The 13,361-nt window shown below is 43.0% G+C and overlaps 1 pseudogene; it reads right to left on the reverse strand.

Moving 5' to 3' along the window:
* Window positions 1-5,995: 5,995 nt before the first annotated feature.
* Window positions 5,996-9,873, reverse strand: LOC100581404 (annotated as a pseudogene).
* Window positions 9,874-13,361: the final 3,488 nt, after the last annotated feature.

A 13,361-nucleotide genomic window follows, 5' to 3' on the forward strand; every position in this document is an offset into this window, starting at 1 on the left:
CATATGTATACATGTGCCATATTTGTGTGCTGCACCCATTAACTCATCATTTACATTAGGTATATCTCCTAATGCTATCCCTCCCGCTCCCCCCACCCCACAACAGGCCCCGATGTGTGATGTTCCCCTTCCTGTGTCCAAGTGATCTCATTGTTCAATTCCCACCAATAAGTGAGAACATGCAGTGTTCATTTTTTTCTCCTTGTGATAGTTTGCTGAGAATGATGGTTTCCAGCTTCATCCATGTCCCTACAAAGGACATGAACTCATCATTTTTTATGGCTGCATAGTATTCCATGGTGTATATGTGCCACATTTTCTTAATCCTGTCTACCACTGTTGGACATTTTGGTTGGTTCCAAGTCTTTGCTATTGTGAAAAGTGCCACAATAAACATACGTGTGCATGTGTCTTTATAGCAGCATGATTATGATTTATAATCCTTTGGGTATATACCCAGTAATGGGATGGCTGGGTCAAATGGTATTTCTAGTTCTAGATCCTTGAGGAATTGTCACACTGTCTTCCACAATGGTTGAACTAGTTTACAGTCCCACCAACAGTGTAAAAGTGTTCCTATTTCTCCACATCCTCTCCAGCATGTGTTGTTTCCTGACTTTTTAATGATGGGCATTCTAACTGGTGTGAGATGGTATCTCATTGTGGTTTTGATTTGCATTTCTCTGATGGCCAGTGATGAAGAACATTTTTTCATGGGTCTGTTGGCAGCATAAATGTCATCTTTTGAGAAGTGTCTGTTCATCTCCTTCGCCCACTTTTTGATGGGGTTGTTTTCTTCTTGTAAATTTATTTGAGTTCTTGGTAGATTCTGGATATTAGCCCTTTGTCAGATGAGCAGATTGCAAAAATTTTCTCCCATTCTGTAGGTTGCCTGTTCACTCTGTTGATAGTTTCTTTTGCTGTGCAGGAACTCTTTAGTTTAATTAGATCCCATTGGTCAATTTTGGCTTTTATTGCCACTGCTTTTGCTGTTTTAGACCTGAAGTCCTTGCCCATGCCTATGTCCTGAATGGTATTGCCTAGGTTTTCTTCTAGGGTTTTTATGGTTTTAGGTCTAACATTCTAGCCGATTAAGGGGATGGAGCCAAGATGGCCGAATAGGAACAGCTCTGGTCTACAGCTCCCAGCATGAGCGACACAGAAGACGGGTGATTTCTGCATTTCCATTTGAGGTACTGGGTTCATCTCACCAGGGAGTGCCAAACAGTGGGTGCAGGACATTCGGTGCAGTGCACTGTGCATGAGCCGAAGCAGGGCGAGGCATTGCCTCACTCGGGAAGCGCAAGGGGTCAGGGAGTTCCCTTTCCTAGTCAAAGAAAGGGGTAACAGACGGCACCTGGAAAATCGGGTCAGTCCCACCCTAATACTGCGCTTTTCCAACGGGCTTGGAAAACGGCACAACAGGAGATTGTGTCCCGCACCGGGCTCAGAGGGTCCTATGCCCACGGAGTCTCGCTGATTGCTAGCACAGCAGTCTGAGATCAAACTGCAAGGTGGCAGCCAGGCTGGGGGAGGGGCGCCCACCATTGCCCAGGCTTGCTTAGGTAAACAAAGCAGCCAGGAAGCTCGAACTGGGTGGAGCCCACCACAGCTCAAGGAGGCCTGCCTGCCTCTGTAGGCTCCACCTCTGGGGGCAGGGCACAGACAAACAAACAGTCAGCAGGAACCTCTGCAGTCTTAAATGTCCCTGTCCGACAGCTTTGAAGAGAGTAGTGGTTCTCCCAGCACGCAGCTGGAGATCTGAGAATGGGCAGACTGCCTCCTAAAGTGGGTCCCTGACCCCCAAGCAGCCTAACTGAGAGGCACCCCCCAGTAGGGACAGACTGACACCTCACTCGGCTGGGTACTCCTCTGAGACAAAACTTCCAGAGGAGCTACCAGACAGCTGAATTTGCGGTCTCACAAAAATCCGCAGTTCTGCAGCCACTGCTGCTGACACCCAGCCAAAAAGGGTCTGGAGTGGACCTCTAGCAAACTCCAACAGACCTGCAACTGAGAGTCCTGTCTGGTAGAAGTAAAACTAACAAACAGAAAGGACATCCACACCAAAAACCCATCTGTACATAACCATCATCAAAGATGAAAAGTAGATAAAACCACAAAGATGGGGAAAAAACAGCAGAAAAACTGGAAACTCTAAAAAGCAGAGCACCTCTCCTCCTCCAAGGGAACACAGTTCCTCACCAGCAACGGAACAAAGCTGGATGGAGAATGACTTTGACGAGTTGAGAGAAGAAGGCTTCAGACAATCAAACTACCCTGAGCTACGGGAGGAAATTCAAAACAATGGCAAAGAAGTTTAAAACTTTGAAAAAAAATTAGACGAATGGATAACTAGAATAATCAATGCAGAGAAGGGCTTAAAGGAGCTGATGGAGCTGAAAGCCAAGTTTCGAGAACTACGCGAAGATTGCAGAAGCCTCAGTAGCTGATGCGATCAACTGGAAGAAAAGGTATCAGGGATGGAAGATGAAATGAATGAAATGAAGTGAGAAGGGAAGTTTAGAGAAAAAAGAATAAAACGAAATGAACAAAGCCTCCAAGAAATATGGGACTATGTGAAAAGACCAAACCTACGTCTCATTGGTGTACCTGAAAGTGACGGGGAGAATGGAACCAAGTTGGAAAACACTCTGCAAGATATTATCCAGGAGAACTTCCCCAATCTAGCAAGGCAGGCCAACATTCAGGTTCAGGAAATACAGAGAATGCCACAAAGATACTCCTCGAGAAGGGCAACTCCAAGACACATAATTGTCAGATTCACCAAAGTTGAAATGAAGGAAAAAATGTTAAGGGTGGCCAGAGAGATAGGTCGGGTTACGCACAAAGGGAAGCCCATCAGACTAACAGCTGATCTCTTGGCAGAAACTCTACAAGCCAGAAGAGAGTGGGGGCCAATATTCAACATTCTTAAAGAAAAGAATTTTCAACCCAGAATTTCATATCCAGCCAAACTAAGCTTCATAAGTGAAGGAGAAATAAAATACTTTACAGACAAGCAAATGCTGAGTGATTTTGTCACCACCAGGCCTGCCCTAAAAGAGCTCCTGAAGGAAGCACTAAACATGGAAAGGAACAACTGGTACCAGCCACTGCAAAAACATGCCAAATTGTAAAGACCATCCAGGCTAGGAAGAAACTGCATCAACTAATGAGCAAAATAACCAACTAACATCACAATGACAGGAACAAATTCACACATAACAATATTAACGTTAAATGTAAATGGGCTAAATGCTCTAATTAAAAGACACAGACTGGCAAATTGGATAAGGAGTCAGGACCCATCAGTGTGCTGTATTCAGGAAACCCATCTCACGTGCAGAGACACACATAGACTCAAAATAAAGGGATGGAGGAAGATCTATCAAGCAAATGGAAAACAAAAAAAGGCAGGGGTTGCAATCCTAGTCTCTGATAAAATAGACTTTAAACCAACAAAGATCAAAAGAGACAAAGAAGGCCATTACATAATGGTAAAGGGATCAATTCAACAAGAAGAGCTAACTATCCTAAATATATATGCACCCAACACAGGAGCACCCAGATTCATAAAGCAAGTCCTGAGTGATCTACAAAGGGACTTAAACTCCCACACAATAATAATGGGAGATTTTAACACCCCACTGTCAACATTAGACAGATCAACGAGACAAAGTTAACAAGGATATCCAGGAATTGAACTCAGCTCTGCACAAAGTGGACCTAATAGACATCTACAGAACTCTCCACCCCAAATCAACAGAATATACATATTTTTCAGCATCACACCACACCTATTCCAAAATTGACCACATAGTTTGAAGTAAAGCTCTCCTCAACAAATGTAAAATAACAGAAATTATAACAAACTGTCTCTCAGACCAAGTGCAATCACACTGGAACTCAGATAAAACCCACTCAACTACATGGAAACTGAACAACCTGCTCCTGAATGACTACTGGGTACATAATGAAATGAAGGCAGAAATAAAGATGTTCTTTGAAACCAACGAGAACAAAGACACAACATACCAGAATCTCTGGGACACATTCAAAGCAGTGTGTAAAGGGAAATTTATAGCACTGAATGCCCACAAGAGAAAGCAGGAACGATCCAAAATTGACACCCTAACATCACAATTAAAAGAACTAGAAAAGCAAGAGCAAATACATTCAAAAGCTAGCAGAAGCCTAGAAATAACTAAAATCAGAGCAGAACTGAAGGAAATAGAGACACGAAAAAACCCTTCAAAAAATCAGTGAATCCAGGAGCTGGTTTTTTGAAAAGATCAACAAAATTGATAGACCGCTAGGAAGACTAATAAAGAATAAAAGAGAGAAGAATCAAATAGACGCAATAAAAAATGGAAAAGGGGAAATCACCACCAATCCCACAGAAATACAATCTACCATCAGAGAATACTACAAACACCTCTACGCAAATAAACTAGAAAATCTAGAAGAAATTGATAAATTCCTCGACAAATACACCCTCCCAAGACTAAACCAGGAAGAAGTTGAATCTCTGAATAGACCAATAACAGGCTCTGAAATTGTGGCAACAATCAATAGCTTACCAACCAAAAAGAGTCCAGGACCTGATGGATTCACACCAGAATTCTACCAGAAGTACAAGGAGGAAATGGTACCATTCCTTCTGAAACTATTCCAATCCATAGAAAAAGAGGGAATCCTCCCTAACACATTTTATGAGGCCAGCATCGTCCTGATACCAAAGCCTGGCAGAGACACAACAACAAAAAGAGAATTTCAGACCAATATCTTTGATGAACATTGATGCAAAAATCCTCAATAAAATACTGGCAAACCGATTCCAGCAGCACATCAAAAAGCTTATCCACCATGATCAAGTGGGCTTCATCCCTGGAATGCAAGGCTGGTTCAACATACGCAATTCAATAAATGTAATCCAGCATATAAACAGAACCAAAGACAGAAACCACATGCTTATCTCAATAGATGCAGAAAAAGCCTTTGACAAAATTCAACAACCCTTCATGCTAAAAACTCTCAATAAATTAGGTATTGATGGGACGTATCTCCAAATAATAAGAGCTATCTATGACAAACCCACAGCCAATATCATACTGAATGGGCAAAAACTGGAAGCATTCCCTTTGAAAACTGGCACAAGACAGGGATGCCCTCTCTCACCATTCCTATTCAACATCGTGCTGGAAGTTCTGGCCAGGGCAATCAGGCAGGAGAAGGAAATAAAGGGTATTCAATTAGGAAAAGAGGAAGTCAAATTGTCCCTGTTTGCAGATGACATGATTGTATATCTAGAAAACCCCATCGTCTCAGCCCAAAATCTCCTTAAGCTGATAAGCAACTTCAGCAAAGTCTCAGGATACAAAATCAATGTACAAAAATCACAAGCATTCTTGTACACCAATCACAGACAAACAGAGAGCCAAATCATGAGTGAACTCCCATTCACAATTGCTTCAAAGGGAATAAAATACCTAGGAATCCAACTTACAAGGGATGTGAAGGACCTCTTCAAGAAGAACTACAAACCACTGCTCAATGAAATAAAAGAGGATACAAACAAATGGAAGAACATTCCATGCTCATGGGTTGGAAGAATCAATATCATGAAAATGGCCATACTGCCCAAGGTAATTTATAGATTCAATGCCATCCCCATCAAGCTACCAATGACTTTCTTCACAGAATTGGAAAAAACTACTTTAAAGTTCATATGGAACCAAAAAAGAGCCCGCATGGCCAAGTCAATCCTAAGCCAAAAGAACAAAGCTGGAGGCATCACACTACCTGACTTCAAACTATACTACAAGGCTACAGTAACCAAAACAGCATGGTACTGGTACCACAACAGAGACATAGATCAATGGAACAGAACAAAACCCTCAGAAATAATGCTGCATATCTACAGCATGACATTATACTGCAAAAAAAATAAAAAATGATTTTCTCTGATTTGAATTAAGATCCTTCACACAGTTCACTCCCAGGCCTGTTTTGTGCAGTTGGTTACAGGCTTGAAGTCAGAAGATGACTGGTTGTTTGCACATCCTCTGGTTTCCTGGGGCTGCTGGAGGACCCCTGAGGGGCTGTCCAAAGGAACACCAGGCGGAGGCCATATTGTCTTTTCAGCACAGTCCTCTGAGATAGGTGGAAAAAATAAGAGGATTCCAGTGTAAAATGTTGCTGTCCATTTCTGAAGAGACACAGCTGTCTCCTCTGCTAAACTCTTCTGGATCTTCTGTGTGACTAGAGCTGACATTGTTTCTATTATACTGACTGCAAGTGTGCTGAGTAGAGATTAGTTCCACATTGTTCTTGATGCTCTCCTGAGGCAACTGGCCACAATCAGGGATGCAGAAGCCAGGCATACGGGCATCTTCGTTTGACTGAGGGGCCTGATTCCCACACCATATTGAGGATAAAGTGCCACCCTAGAAACCACAGGAAAAGGGCTACTGCTGAAAGTGCTGTTGGTTTTGGTGAAACAGTTATTGTTGTTTCAACAATTTTGACCATTAACACATTCCAGAGGGTCAGTCTGAGGCACCACTATTTACATTCTACCCCCGTTCACTAGATGATGAAGCTGTTCAAAATTCACGCATCCTGGTTAGAGAGTTGGTGTCCCCAGAGTAGAGTCCTCCATTTAAGCTCCCATTCGCAATTGCATTGACTCCACTGGAGACCTTATGGTGAAGGTGGGAACAGCCACTGCTGAGACTGCCATGGCTCAGGAAGCCTCCATGAACACTTCCATTTATTTCATTTGCTCCTGAGAGAGTGGTGTATTATTACATCATCTGCCCATTAATATCTGATCCCTGGTAGAGATATCCCAGTGGGTCATATTTCTCTATGATATTCTGCCGGTGATTCTTCCACAGGCACATTGCGATAAAAAGCCACAAAAATAAGGACCATGACACCCAGCATACAGCCAAGGATCAGATATAACATGTCACTGCTTCTGGCAGGGCTGGTTGCAGGCCTCACATTTCCTTCACTTCCTGAAGAATTCAGAGGGATACTCAAGCCTTTCGGATACTCAGAAGCTCCAGGAACACGTTTTACTTTACTCTCGCAGATCGTCACATTGATAAACTCACTTTCTTCTCCTTCACTGAAGCACTGCATTTTAATGCCATAGGAAATTTCTGACAGCAGATGGCCAATCATGTGCCACTCCTTTGAACCTTCTACTATATCCCTCTTGTAATCACTGTCATTGTCACTATCTGATGGTCGGTAATAGATATAAAATAATGGAAGTGTTATTGTTACTTCATGGAATGTATGTCCACTTTAGCACTATCTGGGTAACACTGACAGCCTCTGTGTAGGCTGTCAGTGGTTGAAAGTGGTTGTCAGTGGTTGTCAGTGGTCAGTGGTTGAAAAAATGACTGGGGAACCCAGCCACCTGATAAGGACAACACTCTGGACTCCTAAAACTCCCTTCCTAATGATTGACAGCAATGACTCTCAATTTGTATGTTGAACCCGGTTCTAAACTATGAACTTCCATGGAAATTTTGGAAGCAAGGATATCTTCAGCTGCCACCAGCCAATCACTGGTCCTCATCCTTTTATATTCAACTTTGAAGGCAGTGATTGGAGAAACCCAATTTTCCAGAAGAATCCAAGTGACATAGACCAATGTCCCTGATGCATTGGAGATAGTAGGGCCATCTGGTGCCTCTGGAACTTCGCCGTGCCTTCAAGAATCTGTAAGTACCACTGCAAAATTGTTTGCAGCTTCTGAAACAACAGGATACTTACGGATGCCCATAGGTGGAGAGGATGCCTGGGTATTTTTTGTCAATGTTCTTTTTTCTTTGCTGATTAAGAAGGTAAGCATGGCAGTTTGTCCTTCACCTGCTCCACTTGTTGCTACTATCAAGACTTCATAAAGACTAGATGGCCCTAGTTCAGCTAAATGGAGCTCATTTTCACTCCTTGGGACTCAAACCGTATGACAAATTCCTACCAAACCAACCCCATTGTTCAGCTTTTGATACTTCATAAAATACACATTAATGGATAGCCCACCATTCCTGCCTGCCCTCCACACCAGGTTATACATATCAGGTGTGTGGGTCTGTCAGGGGATCAGTATAATGAGGGCATCAGGAACAGCAATGCCATTAACATTTTTCTCTGATGCTGATTCCACTGCACTGGGATGTACCTTAACTGCACATGAGCTCAATCCAGTTTCTGGACCATCTCTTTTATTTCTTTCATCATTCTGAGTAGCAGCAGAAAGTATGACTGTTTCCACTTTTGTATTTGTTTCAAAAGGAACAACCATGAGAGATGCTTCTCCCTGCATGGTACTGTGTCCATCTGGAGCTTCCTATATGTGATTCCCCACATATTTCTGAGTCATATCCTGAATATGGAGAAAGCTTGAGCCAACTTGGGACATGATGAAGTAGACAGGCTTCAGGCCCAAGATTCCAGGTCTTGATAAGTGTGACTTTTGGGACTTAGATCTAAGGACTTAAGACAGATGGCTGGCTATTAATCCATAGCTGTCATAACCAAGGAATGACTGGAACTGGCAGCCCGGTGGCATTGCAAGGCAGAGCAACAAATTCTCCACCTACCACCTTTGTGCTTACTGGTGCCATGATTATAACTGGCTTGAATCCATTGTCTTTTTCAATTTCGAGTCTTCCAGTAGACTGCATAAATCTAATCCCATTATCTGCTAAACACTGATACAGCCCAGTATCTTCCATGATAACCCCACTGACTTTCAGTCAATTTCCTGCAGTTAGGTGTCATGGGGAAGGATGAGTAGGCTGTGCAATATAAAACCAGGTACGGTTGGTGGCTGGGTTTCCACGAATATAACAGGTAAAATGTACTGTGGCACCCAGAGACTATCTGATCCTGTAGTCCTTTATAAATGGGAGCATATTCAAGCACATTAACCATGTATGTCACATATTTTACATCTCCAGTCTTGTTTCCCACCATGCAATAGTTTCCAGAGTCTACGGGATCAATGCTATCTGTCACAGCATGAGAATACAACCTTCTTAAGTTGCTTCCTGGAGCAATATTCTCTGTCCTTTAGCCAATACACTTGAGGATCCAGGACCCCACTAATCACATACTCTAAGGTTAGAGGAATACGTGAAAAAACAACTAATAGCTGTGAGCAAGCAGGATGAAGAATGTCAAAATCATCTGAAGAAAGGTGACTCACAAGGAGCTTTTGGCCAGTGGGTTCAACTTTTAATTCACGTATGACAGGATTGTAAGCCACATATTTGTATGATCCCTTGTCCTCTAAGGATATACTCAAAATGTAAAGATATCCTAATGGAAGGGTTAAGTAATTCTTTGTGGAATGTTTCAGCCACTTCCCCTGGATTTTTGTGCTCACCTCTACTTTAGAGTTACTCTCTGGTAACCTGCAGCCAATTAAACCAGCACTTTTTTCTTCTGCTGTAATAGCATGCTTTGTGGATGAACCAAAATCACACCAAGAACTGCTGTGGATACTGTTACAGGGCCACTTACAACATCAACCTATTGTTGGAAATGCATTGGTAGTAACCCAAAAGGGAGGTTTTAAGAGAAAAAAATTGTCAAAGTCCTCTGATGATTCTTAATATATTCCATGTTTCTATCCTATTTTTTTCCATTATGTGACCATGAGATATGAGCAGTCACAGGTTTAGCAGAACAATATAGTTCTACAGGTCCACTAAGTTTCTGGACGGCAGAGAGTTGCTCAAAAATGAAATAAGGTGCCAAGTCTGAACTCACAGAAAATCACAGAATCATCAGAGTAACATACAGTAGTGTCCCTAAAGGGCCAAGATCCGGATGCGGAGCACCAGATTACAGAAGCAGGCAGGACAGACCCAGGCCTTGGTTCATTTTCCATAGTAATGCAGTCCAGGATAATCAAACACGTTTTTTTTTTTTTTTTTTTTTTTTTTTTTTTTTTTTTTTTTTGAGACGGAGTCTTGCTCTGTCGCCCAGGCTGGAGTGCAGTGGTGCGATCTCAGCTCACTGCAAGCCCTACCTCCCGGGTTTGTGCCATTCTCCTGCCTCAGCCTCCCTAGTAGTTGGGACTACAGGGGCCCACCACCACGCCCGGCTAATTTTTTGTATTTTTAGTAGAGACGGGGTTTCACCATGTTAGCCAGGATGATCTCGATCTCCTGACCTCGTGATCCTCCCGCCTCTGTCTCCCAAAGTGCTGGGATTACAAGCGTAAGCCACCACGCCCGGCCATCAAACACATTCTTTAATCTTGACTCCTTCGTGCTCACTAAAGACTCTGATAAGGGACAGTCTTCATGCTGTCCACAGGGGTCTCCCAATATAAGAGTAACAGCTGGCTTACATCTTCAGTGATTCAAGTCTGCAAGGTGTATAGACTTCTGCTGGGGAGGGAAAGCAGAGAAGCCACTTTATGTACTTAGCCTGGAGTTCACTTCAGTGCTATAAACGTCATCGCAGTCCTGTTTGTAATAAAGTCCGGACTAGCAATCTGCCTTTGCGTTGAGCTTTTCTCTTACAAGATAAGTTGTTAAGTCATGCCTTGATTTTAGGTCACTCCACGGAGAGGGCTAAGTATCTAGAGCTCCTGCGTGGCAGCCAGCTGGGAAAGCCACCCCTGTGTCATGCTCTCCCGCGGGCGGCAGCAGCTGTGGCGACGGCTGCGATCTGAAGGGGCCCCTCCAGGCCCCGCACAGGGCAGAGGAGGGTGTGATGCCTCGCACGCCAGCGCAGAAGCACTGGGTAGGACCGGAGGGTGCGGGGTCCCAGGTCTCCTCGCACGGAGCGGCTTGAGCCGGGCACCCGGGCTCAGGGGAGGGTAGCTGGCGGGGCGGAGTGACAGGACGTGCCCCTGCAGCTGTGCTTCTCTGGGCGGAGGCTCGAGGGCAGGTAACCCGGAGGGCACAAGGCCTGCCAGGAGCAGCAGAGCAGCAGGAGGAGCGATCCGGAGAGAGACAGACAGACGGGGCAGGCTGTAGAGATGGCCTTCAATAGGTGGTTTTATAACCCATCCCTCTCCCTCCACCCTCAAGTAGTCCACAGTCTATTTTTCCCATATTGTTGCCTATATTTGTGTTCAGTGCTTAGCTCCCGCATATAAGTAAGAATATACAGCATTTGGTTTTCTGATGCTGCATTAATTGGCTTAGGATTACAGCCTCCAGCTCCATCCACATTTCTGTAAAGGACATGATTTCATTCTTTTTTATGTCTGTGTAGCATTCCATGGTGTATAAGTACCACATTTTACTTACACAGTGTGTAATTAATGGACATCTAGGTTGATTCTGTCTTTGTTATTGTGAATAGTGCAGCCATGAACATAGGAGTGCATGTGTCGTTTTGGTAGAATAATTTATTTTCTTTTGAGTATATACTCAGTAATGGGATGATTGGATCAAATGGTGCCAGTTACATTTCTGCCTGCTCCAGTTTGTTGTTGTTGTTGTTTGTTTTCCCAAAATGACTGCCTTATTGATCTCCAACTTGCATAGTCAGTCTCCGTAGTAATATGTCATTATTTTCTTTATTCTCCCTCCCACCCTCCTACTGGTTCTGCTTCTCCTGTTGAACCCTGACTGATACAAGACTAATAGATTTATTTTCACTATTAAGATAGCTTTATATAATTTCTTCATTACTCTGCATATCATTCTTTGGCAGACTAAGCTAATCTCACTAATATAATCAATACCCACACTTGGTTAGCTAATGCTTTATATTTGGGAGATTTAACTCTCATAAAGTTAATATATACTAAACATTCTGTTAGCTAAGAGAAAATCCTGGAGATTATAAGAAAGACATATTAGAAACCTTTCAATTAATTCAGGCCAACACTATTGTGAGTTTTCCACCTCCTCTAACTTTACATTTTATGAACTTATTTCAAAAGTCATTTTCTTTAGTCAACTCCAGATAGTACAGAATAATATAACATAGAAAGTTATAGTCAACAAATTAAAATAAAAACAGGTTATTTTCACTTTACTAAATATTGTTTGAATTCTTTTTTTTTCTTATATATGTCCAGATTTTAAGAGGCAATTTATTCTTAGTACTTCCAAATCCTTATTTCTTGCTTTATTTTCTTTTCCGAGTTGCACATTCATAAAGCCACCTAGATATTGTGCGGGCTCTTAATATAAATTACAGCCACTTCAAGTTCCTCACATCCAAAAGAACCCATCAGGTTTTGTTCTTAAAAAGTTATTCTCATCTTGTCTTCCTGGTTTCAGGAATCAGTATGACTACTTACTTCCTTATCCATACTGGAAAACTAAGATTTAGTTTAGATGCTGTTTTCTTCCTCAACCTCTACATCCTATCAGGCCCTACACAGTGTTATTAAGTGATTAAACTTTAAATGTCTCTCAGATATATTTTGTCCTTCACATTTCTAATTTCTTCTTTCTTAATTCAAATTTTCATTATCTCCTGCAAATTTCTTCTAATTTTTGGACTTACTTCTGCCATTAGATTTAGCCTCACGAATTGTTTCTGAGAAACCACTTTCCGTGGGCACTAGGTGGCCACCCACTGAATTCTCCTTAGGTGCTTGTGCTCGTGCCTGACACTGGGGGACTTGTAGGTGAACCTGCCCAGTGTGGCCCTGCCCATCTTCCCCTGGCTGCCCCCAGAGCTGAGGAGGGAGCTGGGAACATTGTGTACTCCATGAATCAGCCCATTGCCTGGGGCTTCTCCTAGTAAACAAGGGTCAAGTATAAACCCAGCCATGTTGGTCAAAACCAGTTCTAACATATAAGCACCATTTACTGGCTTGTAGGTCGAACCGCAGAGCCCAATAAAAAAACCTGTAGACAGAAATGCCTAGGGCTGTATGAGAGAAGCTGAAAGACCAACCAAACCCAGCATTCTCTACATCAACTGACCTTTGACAAAGGAAACAAAAATATAAAGTGGGGAAAGGACACCCTATTCAACAAGGGTCCTCAAACCCTTGGCCTGTTAGGAACCCGGTCGCACAGCAGTTGGTAAGCAGCAGGTGAGCGAGCATTACCTTCTGAGCTCCACCTCCTGTCAGATCAGCAGTAACATTAGATTCTCATAGGAGCTGGAACTCTATTGAGAACTGCGCATGCATTGGATCTAGGTGACGTTCTCCTTATGAGAATCTAACCCGTGATGATCTGAGGTGAAACACTTTCATCCCGAAACCATCCCCCTTCCCGCTTCCCAGGAAACCAGGCCCTGGTGCGAAAAAGGTTAAGGACCGCTGCTCTACAGTCATACTAGGAAGGAGGAAAAAGAGAAAGAGTGGGGTGGGGGACAGGTGGGGACACAAAAACAAACAAAAAGGA

Source organism: Nomascus leucogenys, chromosome 15, assembly GCF_006542625.1.
Source record: "Nomascus leucogenys isolate Asia chromosome 15, Asia_NLE_v1, whole genome shotgun sequence".
NCBI classification, from domain to species: Eukaryota; Metazoa; Chordata; class Mammalia; order Primates; family Hylobatidae; genus Nomascus; species Nomascus leucogenys.